General features: G+C 41.7%; 1 non-coding gene across 1 annotated transcript; it reads left to right on the top strand.

Annotated features, from left to right (window-relative positions):
* The first annotated feature begins 3553 nt into the window (after positions 1–3553).
* On the top strand, positions 3554–3672 carry LOC123686746. Its single transcript, XR_006748507.1, has one exon. It is a non-coding gene; the product is annotated as a 5S ribosomal RNA (ribosomal RNA).
* The last annotated feature ends 6328 nt before the right edge of the window (positions 3673–10000 follow it).

The raw sequence follows: 10000 nt of genomic DNA on the forward strand, positions 1-10000 counted from the left end.
CGATTGACTTCGACTAGCGCCGCACATCAGTAAGTGCAAGTCCTCGACGAAACGACGTAACAGCCCCCAGTCAGCATGAGACTCAAGCTATATATACATCATCATCATCTCGGACAAAACACCGATCAAAAATGAGAAAGTTTCTAGAAACAATCCCTCGCCAAGGCGTCCATATATAATACGAACCCCCGGCTATCAACTAATTTCTTATACACATTCCATCTCGACCCTTCGCTATACATGTGAATATAACGACACGGTGATTCGAGATTCAACAATATTTGTCGCTCGGAACGAATTGAGTGGTTGCAAATTTTTTGTGAACATAACCCGCAACGGGCAGAGGATCACGATTTTAAGGTTGGTCGCTTAAAGGCCATTCGACTACAAAGAGACGAAGCGGACCGCGACCTCGCTGCATGAGGTTGACGAAAGCGACCCAAGATGCGAAAGCCGAAACCAACACACCTTGCCAGTACCCAAACGCCGAGGTCGGATTCGGGTCTACCACTTACCAACTGAATATCATCCTAAAAAGAACTCCAAACAGTCTAGGACAGGACCCATTCTCCACCCCTTCTATATATGTCAGGAGAACCCCGGATTCCCCTCCAGACACGATTTAGCAAACTTTTCCCGATCGATCCGACCCACCGAGGCCGTTTCGACCGTTCGCCGCGCCTACTAGAGCTGATTTCTTCGGACTCCGATCAGAAAATCCGCCGATGCATGTCGTTAACACCTAGTCCGCCTCGTCCGATCGATCGAGGCCGTTTCGACCGTTCGCCGCGCCTACTAGAGCTGATTTCTTCGGACTCCGATCAGAAAATCCGCCGATGCATGTCGTTAACACCTAGTCCGCCTCGTCCGATCGATCTAGGCCGTCTCGAACCACCCATCGCGCATCGAAAGTCGCATCTCTCGAACTCCGATCCGGAAATCGGCCGATGCATCACGTTAACTATTTCTTATATATCTAATATAATATACATGGAGACGGTAAGAATTCTTTTAATCGAAGATATACATATACTTCTCATCAATATCCAAAAGCTTATCGAAAAATAAATTACTCAACTTTTACGTGAAGAATCGTTCACCCAAACCTTATCCCCTATATATGTCAGGAGAACCCAAGGTTCCCCTCCAGACACGATTTAGCAAACTTTTCCCGATCGATCCGACCCACCGAGGCCGTCTCGACCGTCCGCTGCGCCTACTAGGGCCGATTTCTTCGGACTCCGATCAGAAAATATACCGATGCATGTCGTTAACACCTAGTCCGCCTCGTCCGATCTATCTAAACAGTCTCGACGCACCCAACACTCTTTCAAAGTCGGATTACTCGGACTCAATCTGAAAATGGACCGATGCATGACGTCAACACTTAGCCCGCCTCGTCTGATCTATCTAAGCCATCTCGACCCACCCAACACGCCTTCCAAGTCGGATCACTCGGACTTCGATCTGAAAATCTCCGGACTCATTTTTATGAATATCCCCAGTCAGTAAGAACGTTATTTCGCCAATATATACCAACAATAAACCATATTCCAATAGCTGAACCAAAAATATAATTCCCGATCCAAACGTTCTGCATCGCCCAACGCGACCACCTTCCCTATATATGTCAGGAGAGCACAGGGTTCCCCTCCAGACAACACTTACGCTCTATCCCCGACTCTCGGTCGATCGATAGGCCAGGTCAGCGGTGTCTGTTTCGGCCGAAGCTCGGACTTTGGTCAAAATGTTCCGATACAAAATTTGAACCAAGATAGATACAGATATGATTCCTTCTTAAATATACGTTGATTATCGAACAGAATATGGTAAATATTTTGCGATGACCGAGGATTTCATGAATTTTTTTTTTTTTTCGAAAAAATTTTCTATTATCGGAATTTCCTCAAATTTCATTTGGTTGCCTCCTAATGCTTATTAAAAATGATAACCAACAATCAGAATCATTATTTATCATTTATTTCAATTTTTATAATGAAAAACGTTCACGTCCTTTCGCGCCTCTCGATCGTCGTTTACGTGATGCATCGGTCAGCCCTAGTTTACGTGGTGCATCGGTAAGATCGAGTTCACGTTCTGCATCGGTCTGCCCGAGTTTACGTGGTGCATCGGTAAGATCGAGATTACGTGGTGCATCGGTAAGATCGAGTTCACGTTCTGCATCGGTCTGCCTGAGTTTACGTGGTGCATCGGTATGATCGAGTTTACGTTCTGCATCGGTGTGATCTAGTTTACGTTGTGCATCGGTAAGATCGAGATTACGTGAAGCATCGGTATGATCGAGTTTACGTTCTGCATCGGTCTGGACTCTGAGATATATTTTCGACGTGAAAATGTTCCGATACAACTTTTGAACCAGGATAGTTAGAGAGATGATTTTTTCTGGGATGTACGTTGATTGGGGAATGGATTGTGGAAAATAACTTGCCATGACCGAGGTGTTCTCGAATTTTTTTTTTTTTTCGAAAAATATTTTCTGATTTTGGATTTCACTCAAATTTGATTTCGTTGCCTTCTAATGTGTTCTAAAAGAGTAAATCAGTAATCAGAATCGAAAAATATTTTTCGGATTTTTTTTTTTTTGAAAAAAAATTTTCTGATTTTGGAATTTCCTCAAATTTGATTTGGTTGCCTTCTAATGTGTTTTTAAAGCGTAAATCAGTAATCAGAATCAATATTCATTGTCGACTTTAATTTTTATAAGGAAAAATGTTCACGTCCTTAAACGCCTCCCCATCATTAGCCCGAGTCCAAGTCGATGTCAGTCCCGAGCGGACGGTGTCAGATACTACCTATCGCCCCGGTCTGGACTTGGCGAGGTATTTCGACGTGAAATGTTCCGATACAACTTTTGAACCAGGATAGTTAGAGAGATGATTTCTTCTATGTTGTACGTTGATTGTGGAATGGATTGTGGGAAATAACTTGCCATGACCCAGGTGTTCTTGAATTTTTTTTTTTTTCGAAAAAAATTTTCTGATCTTGAAATTTCCTCAAATCTGATTGCGTTGCCTTCTAATGTGTACTAAAAGAGTAAATCAGTAATCAGAATCAATATTCATTGTCGACTTTAATTTTTATAAGGAAAAATGTTCACGTCCTTAAACGCCTCTCCATCGTTACCCCGACTCCAAGACGATGTTAGACCGGAGCGGACGGTGTCAAATGCGACCGATCTCCCCGGTCTGGACTTAGCGAGATATTCCGACGTGAAATGTTCCGATACAAAAATTTAACTGTGATAGTTAGAGAGATGGTTCCTTTTGTGATGTACGTTGATTGTGTAATAGAATATGGAAATAAACTTGAGATGACCGAGGTCTTCTGGGATTTTTTTTTTTTTTCGAAAAATATTTTTCGATTTCGGAAATCCCTCAAATTTCATTGAGATATGTCCTAATGTGTTCTTAAAACTTAAATCAACAATCAGAATTAATATCCAAAAGTTATTTCATTTTTTATAAGGAAAAACGTTCACGTCCTTTCCGCTCCCAAAAAGTGAGATATCATAGAAAATATCGCTATATTTGTTGTTTACGGCCATACCACGCTGAAATTGCCAGTTCTCGTCAGAACACTGAAGCCAAGCAGCGTCGGGCGCGGTTAGTACTTGGATGGGTGACCGCTTGGGAACACCGCGTGCTGTAAGCTTTTTTTTTACGTTCTGCATCGGTCTGCCGAGATAACGTGGTGCATCGGTATGATCGAGTTTACGTTCTGCATCGGTAAGATCGAGATTACGTGATGCATCGGTAAGATTGAGATTACGTGGTGCATCGGTAAGATCGAGTTTACGTGGTGCATCGGTAAGATCCAATTCACGTTCTGCATCGGTAAGATCCAGTTCACGTGGTGCATCGGTAAGATCGAGATTACGTGGTGCATCGGTAAGATCGAGTTTACGTGGTGCATCGGTAAGATCCAATTCACGTTCTGCATCGGTAAGATCCAGTTCACGTGGTGCATCGGTAAGATTGAGATTACGTGGTGCATCGGTAAGATCGAGTTTACGTGGTGCATCGGTAAGATCCAATTCACGTTCTGCATCGGTAAGATCCAGTTCACGTGGTGCATCGGTAAGATTGAGATTACGTGGTGCATCGGTAAGATCGAGTTTACGTGGTGCATCGGTAAGATCCAATTCACGTTCTGCATCGGTAAGATCCAGTTCACGTGGTGCATCGGTAAGATCGAGATTACGTGGTGCATCGGTAAGATCGAGTTTACGTGGTGCATCGGTAAGATCCAATTCACGTTCTGCATCGGTAAGATCCAGTTCACGTGGTGCATCGGTAAGATTGAGATTACGTGGTGCATCGGTAAGATCCAGTTCACGTGGTGCATCGGTAAGATGGAGATTACGTGGTGCATCGGTAAGATCGAGATTACGTGGTGCATCGGTAAGATCTACTTTACGTTCTGCATCGGTCTGCCCTTGTTTACGTGGTGCATCGGTAAGATCGAGATTACGTGAAGCATCGGTATGATCGAGTTTACGTTCTGCATCGGTCTGCCCGATATTACGTGGTGCATCGGTCTGCCCTAGTTTACGTGGTGCATCGGTTTGGACTTAGAGATATATTTTCGACGTGAAAATGTTCCGATACAACTTTTGAACCAGGATAGTTAGAGAGATGATTTTTTCTGGGATGTACGTGGATCGGGGAATGGATTGTGGGAAATAACTTGCCATGACCGAGGTGTCCTCGAATTTTTTTTTTTTTCGAAAAAAATTTTCTGATTTTGGAATTTTCTCAAATTTGATTTGGTTGCCTCCTAATGTGTTCTAAAAGAGTAAATCAGTAATCGGAATCGAAAAATATTTTTCGGATTTTTTTTTTTTTCGAAAAAAATTTTCTGATCGTGGAATTTCCTCAAATTCGATTTGGTTGCCTTCTAATGTGTTTTTAAAGCGTAAATCAGTAATCAGAATCAATATTCATTGTCGACTTTAATTTTTATAAGGAAAAATGTTCACGTCCTTAAACGCCTCCCCATCATCAGCCCGAGTCCAAGTCGATGTCAGTCCCGAGCGGACGGTGTCAGATACTACCTATCGCCGAGGTCTGGACTTGGCGAGATATTACGACGTGAAATGTTCCGATACAACTTTTGAACCAGGATAGTTAGAGAGATGATTTCTTCTATGTTGTACGTTGATTGTGGAATGAAATACGGAAAATAACTCGCCATGACCGAGGTGATTAAGATTTTTTTTTTTTTTCGAAAAAAATTTTCTGATCGTGGAATTTTCTCAAATTTGATTTGGTTGCCTCCTTATATGTTCTAGTAGCGATAATCAACAATCAGAATCAAAATCCATGGTCGGGTTTGATTTTTATAAGGAAAAATGTTCACGTCCTTTTTTACAACCCCGACTCATTGACGATGTTAGAACCGAGCCGGCGGTGTCAGATACGACCGATCGCCCCGGTCCCGATCGTCATTTACGTTGTGCATCGGTCTGCCCGAGATTACGTGGTGCATCGGTATGATCGAGTTTACGTGGTGCATCGGTAAGATCCAATTCACGTTCTGCATCGGTAAGATCCAATTCACGTTCTGCATCGGTAAGATCCAGTTCACGTGGTGCATCGGTAAGATGGAGATTACGTGGTGCATCGGTAAGATCGAGATTACGTGGTGCATCGGTAAGATCTACTTTACGTTCTGCATCGGTCTGCCCTTGTTTACGTGGTGCATCGGTAAGATCGAGATTACGTGAAGCATCGGTATGATCGAGTTTACGTTCTGCATCGGTCTGCCCGATATTACGTGGTGCATCGGTCTGCCCTAGTTTACGTGGTGCATCGGTTTGGACTTAGAGATATATTTTCGACGTGAAAATGTTCCGATACAACTTTTGAACCAGGATAGTTAGAGAGATGATTTTTTCTGGGATGTACGTGGATCGGGGAATGGATTGTGGGAAATAACTTGCCATGACCGAGGTGTCCTCGAATTTTTTTTTTTTTCGAAAAAAATTTTCTGATTGTGGAATTTTCTCAAATTTGATTTGGTTGCCTCCTAATGTGTTCTAAAAGAGTAAATCAGTAATCGGAATCGAAAAATATTTTTCGGATTTTTTTTTTTTTCGAAAAAAATTTTCTGATCGTGGAATTTCCTCAAATTCGATTTGGTTGCCTTCTAATGTGTTTTTAAAGCGTAAATCAGTAATCAGAATCAATATTCATTGTCGACTTTAATTTTTATAAGGAAAAATGTTCACGTCCTTAAACGCCTCCCCATCATCAGCCCGAGTCCAAGTCGATGTCAGTCCCGAGCGGACGGTGTCAGATACTACCTATCGCCGAGGTCTGGACTTGGCGAGATATTACGACGTGAAATGTTCCGATACAACTTTTGAACCAGGATAGTTAGAGAGATGATTTCTTCTATGTTGTACGTTGATTGTGGAATGAAATACGGAAAATAACTCGCCATGACCGAGGTGATTACGATTTTTTTTTTTTTTCGAAAAAAATTTTCTGATCGTGGAATTTTCTCAAATTTGATTTGGTTGCCTCCTTATATGTTCTAGTAGCGATAATCAACAATCAGAATCAAAATCCATGGTCGGGTTTGATTTTTATAAGGAAAAATGTTCACGTCCTTTTTTACAACCCCGACTCATTGACGATGTTAGAACCGAGCCGGCGGTGTCAGATACGACCGATCGCCCCGGTCCCGATCGTCATTTACGTTGTGCATCGGTCTGCCCGAGATTACGTGGTGCATCGGTATGATCGAGTTTACGTGGTGCATCGGTAAGATCCAATTCACGTTCTGCATCGGTAAGATCCAATTCACGTTCTGCATCGGTAAGATCCAGTTCACGTGGTGCATCGGTAAGATGGAGATTACGTGGTGCATCGGTAAGATCGAGATTACGTGGTGCATCGGTAAGATCTACTTTACGTTCTGCATCGGTCTGCCCTTGTTTACGTGGTGCATCGGTAAGATCGAGATTACGTGAAGCATCGGTATGATCGAGTTTACGTTCTGCATCGGTCTGCCCGATATTACGTGGTGCATCGGTCTGCCCTAGTTTACGTGGTGCATCGGTTTGGACTTAGAGATATATTTTCGACGTGAAAATGTTCCGATACAACTTTTGAACCAGGATAGTTAGAGAGATGATTTTTTCTGGGATGTACGTGGATCGGGGAATGGATTGTGGGAAATAACTTGCCATGACCGAGGTGTCCTCGAATTTTTTTTTTTTTCGAAAAAAATTTTCTGATTGTGGAATTTTCTCAAATTTGATTTGGTTGCCTCCTAATGTGTTCTAAAAGAGTAAATCAGTAATCGGAATCGAAAAATATTTTTCGGATTTTTTTTTTTTTCGAAAAAAATTTTCTGATCGTGGAATTTCCTCAAATTCGATTTGGTTGCCTTCTAATGTGTTTTTAAAGCGTAAATCAGTAATCAGAATCAATATTCATTGTCGACTTTAATTTTTATAAGGAAAAATGTTCACGTCCTTAAACGCCTCCCCATCATCAGCCCGAGTCCAAGTCGATGTCAGTCCCGAGCGGACGGTGTCAGATACTACCTATCGCCGAGGTCTGGACTTGGCGAGATATTACGACGTGAAATGTTCCGATACAACTTTTGAACCAGGATAGTTAGAGAGATGATTTCTTCTATGTTGTACGTTGATTGTGGAATGAAATACGTAAAATAACTCGCCATGACCGAGGTGATTACGATTTTTTTTTTTTTTCGAAAAAAATTTTCTGATCGTGGAATTTTCTCAAATTTGATTTGGTTGCCTCCTTATATGTTCTAGTAGCGATAATCAACAATCAGAATCAAAATCCATGGTCGGGTTTGATTTTTATAAGGAAAAATGTTCACGTCCTTTTTTACAACCCCGACTCATTGACGATGTTAGAACCGAGCCGGCGGTGTCAGATACGACCGATCGCCCCGGTCCCGATCGTCATTTACGTTGTGCATCGGTCTGCCCGAGATTACGTGGTGCATCGGTATGATCGAGTTTACGTGGTGCATCGGTAAGATCCAATTCACGTTCTGCATCGGTAAGATCCAATTCACGTTCTGCATCGGTAAGATCCAGTTCACGTGGTGCATCGGTAAGATGGAGATTACGTGGTGCATCGGTAAGATCGAGATTACGTGGTGCATCGGTAAGATCTACTTTACGTTCTGCATCGGTCTGCCCTTGTTTACGTGGTGCATCGGTAAGATCGAGATTACGTGAAGCATCGGTATGATCGAGTTTACGTTCTGCATCGGTCTGCCCGATATTACGTGGTGCATCGGTCTGCCCTAGTTTACGTGGTGCATCGGTTTGGACTTAGAGATATATTTTCGACGTGAAAATGTTCCGATACAACTTTTGAACCAGGATAGTTAGAGAGATGATTTTTTCTGGGATGTACGTGGATCGGGGAATGGATTGTGGGAAATAACTTGCCATGACCGAGGTGTCCTCGAATTTTTTTTTTTTTCGAAAAAAATTTTCTGATTGTGGAATTTTCTCAAATTTGATTTGGTTGCCTCCTAATGTGTTCTAAAAGAGTAAATCAGTAATCGGAATCGAAAAATATTTTTCGGATTTTTTTTTTTTTCGAAAAAAATTTTCTGATCGTGGAATTTCCTCAAATTCGATTTGGTTGCCTTCTAATGTGTTTTTAAAGCGTAAATCAGTAATCAGAATCAATATTCATTGTCGACTTTAATTTTTATAAGGAAAAATGTTCACGTCCTTAAACGCCTCCCCATCATCAGCCCGAGTCCAAGTCGATGTCAGTCCCGAGCGGACGGTGTCAGATACTACCTATCGCCGAGGTCTGGACTTGGCGAGATATTACGACGTGAAATGTTCCGATACAACTTTTGAACCAGGATAGTTAGAGAGATGATTTCTTCTATGTTGTACGTTGATTGTGGAATGAAATACGGAAAATAACTCGCCATGACCGAGGTGATTACGATTTTTTTTTTTTTTCGAAAAAAATTTTCTGATCGTGGAATTTTCTCAAATTTGATTTGGTTGCCTCCTTATATGTTCTAGTAGCGATAATCAACAATCAGAATCAAAATCCATGGTCGGGTTTGATTTTTATAAGGAAAAATGTTCACGTCCTTTTTTACAACCCCGACTCATTGACGATGTTAGAACCGAGCCGGCGGTGTCAGATACGACCGATCGCCCCGGTCCCGATCGTCATTTACGTTGTGCATCGGTCTGCCCGAGATTACGTGGTGCATCGGTCTGGACTTAGAGATATATTTTCGACGTGAAAATGTTCCGATACAACTTTTGAACTAGGATAGTTAGAGAGATGATTTTTTCTGGGATGTACGTTGATTGGGGAATGGATTGTGGGAAATAACTTGCCATGACCGAGGTGTTCTCGAATTTTTTTTTTTTTTTCGAAAAAAATTTTCTGATTGTGGAATTTTCTCAAATTTGATTTGGTTGCCTCCTAATGTGTTCTAATAGCGATAATCAACAATCAGAATCAAAATCCATGGTCGGGTTTGATTTTTATAAGGAATAATGTTCACGTCCTTTTTCGCCTATGTTCTTTTTCGACGTGAAAAGTTCCGATACAACTTTTGAACCAGGATAGTTAGAGAGATGATTTTTTCTGGGATGTATGTTGATTGACGTACGAAACTTGGAAAAAAAATAGAAAAGACCGAGGTACTCTAGAAAAAAAATTTATTGAAAATATTTTTTTGATTTCGGAATTAATTCGAAATTCATTCAGATGTCTTCTATCAATATCGCGAAAGAAAAATCAATAATCAGAATCGATATTCATCTAAGATTATTTCCTTTTGGATTGTGTTAACATTCGGTACGATCTTGTCTACGTGATGCATCGGTTTGTTTCTCGGCTCTTGTGAGCAAGTTGGACACTCGAGACGGCCTCCATCGATCGGATTAGGCGGGCTTTAATGTTAACGTGCTGCATCGGTGTGATCTTGTTTACGTCATGCA

This window comes from Harmonia axyridis, chromosome X (genome assembly GCF_914767665.1).
Source record: "Harmonia axyridis chromosome X, icHarAxyr1.1, whole genome shotgun sequence".
NCBI lineage: Eukaryota > Metazoa > Arthropoda > Insecta > Coleoptera > Coccinellidae > Harmonia > Harmonia axyridis.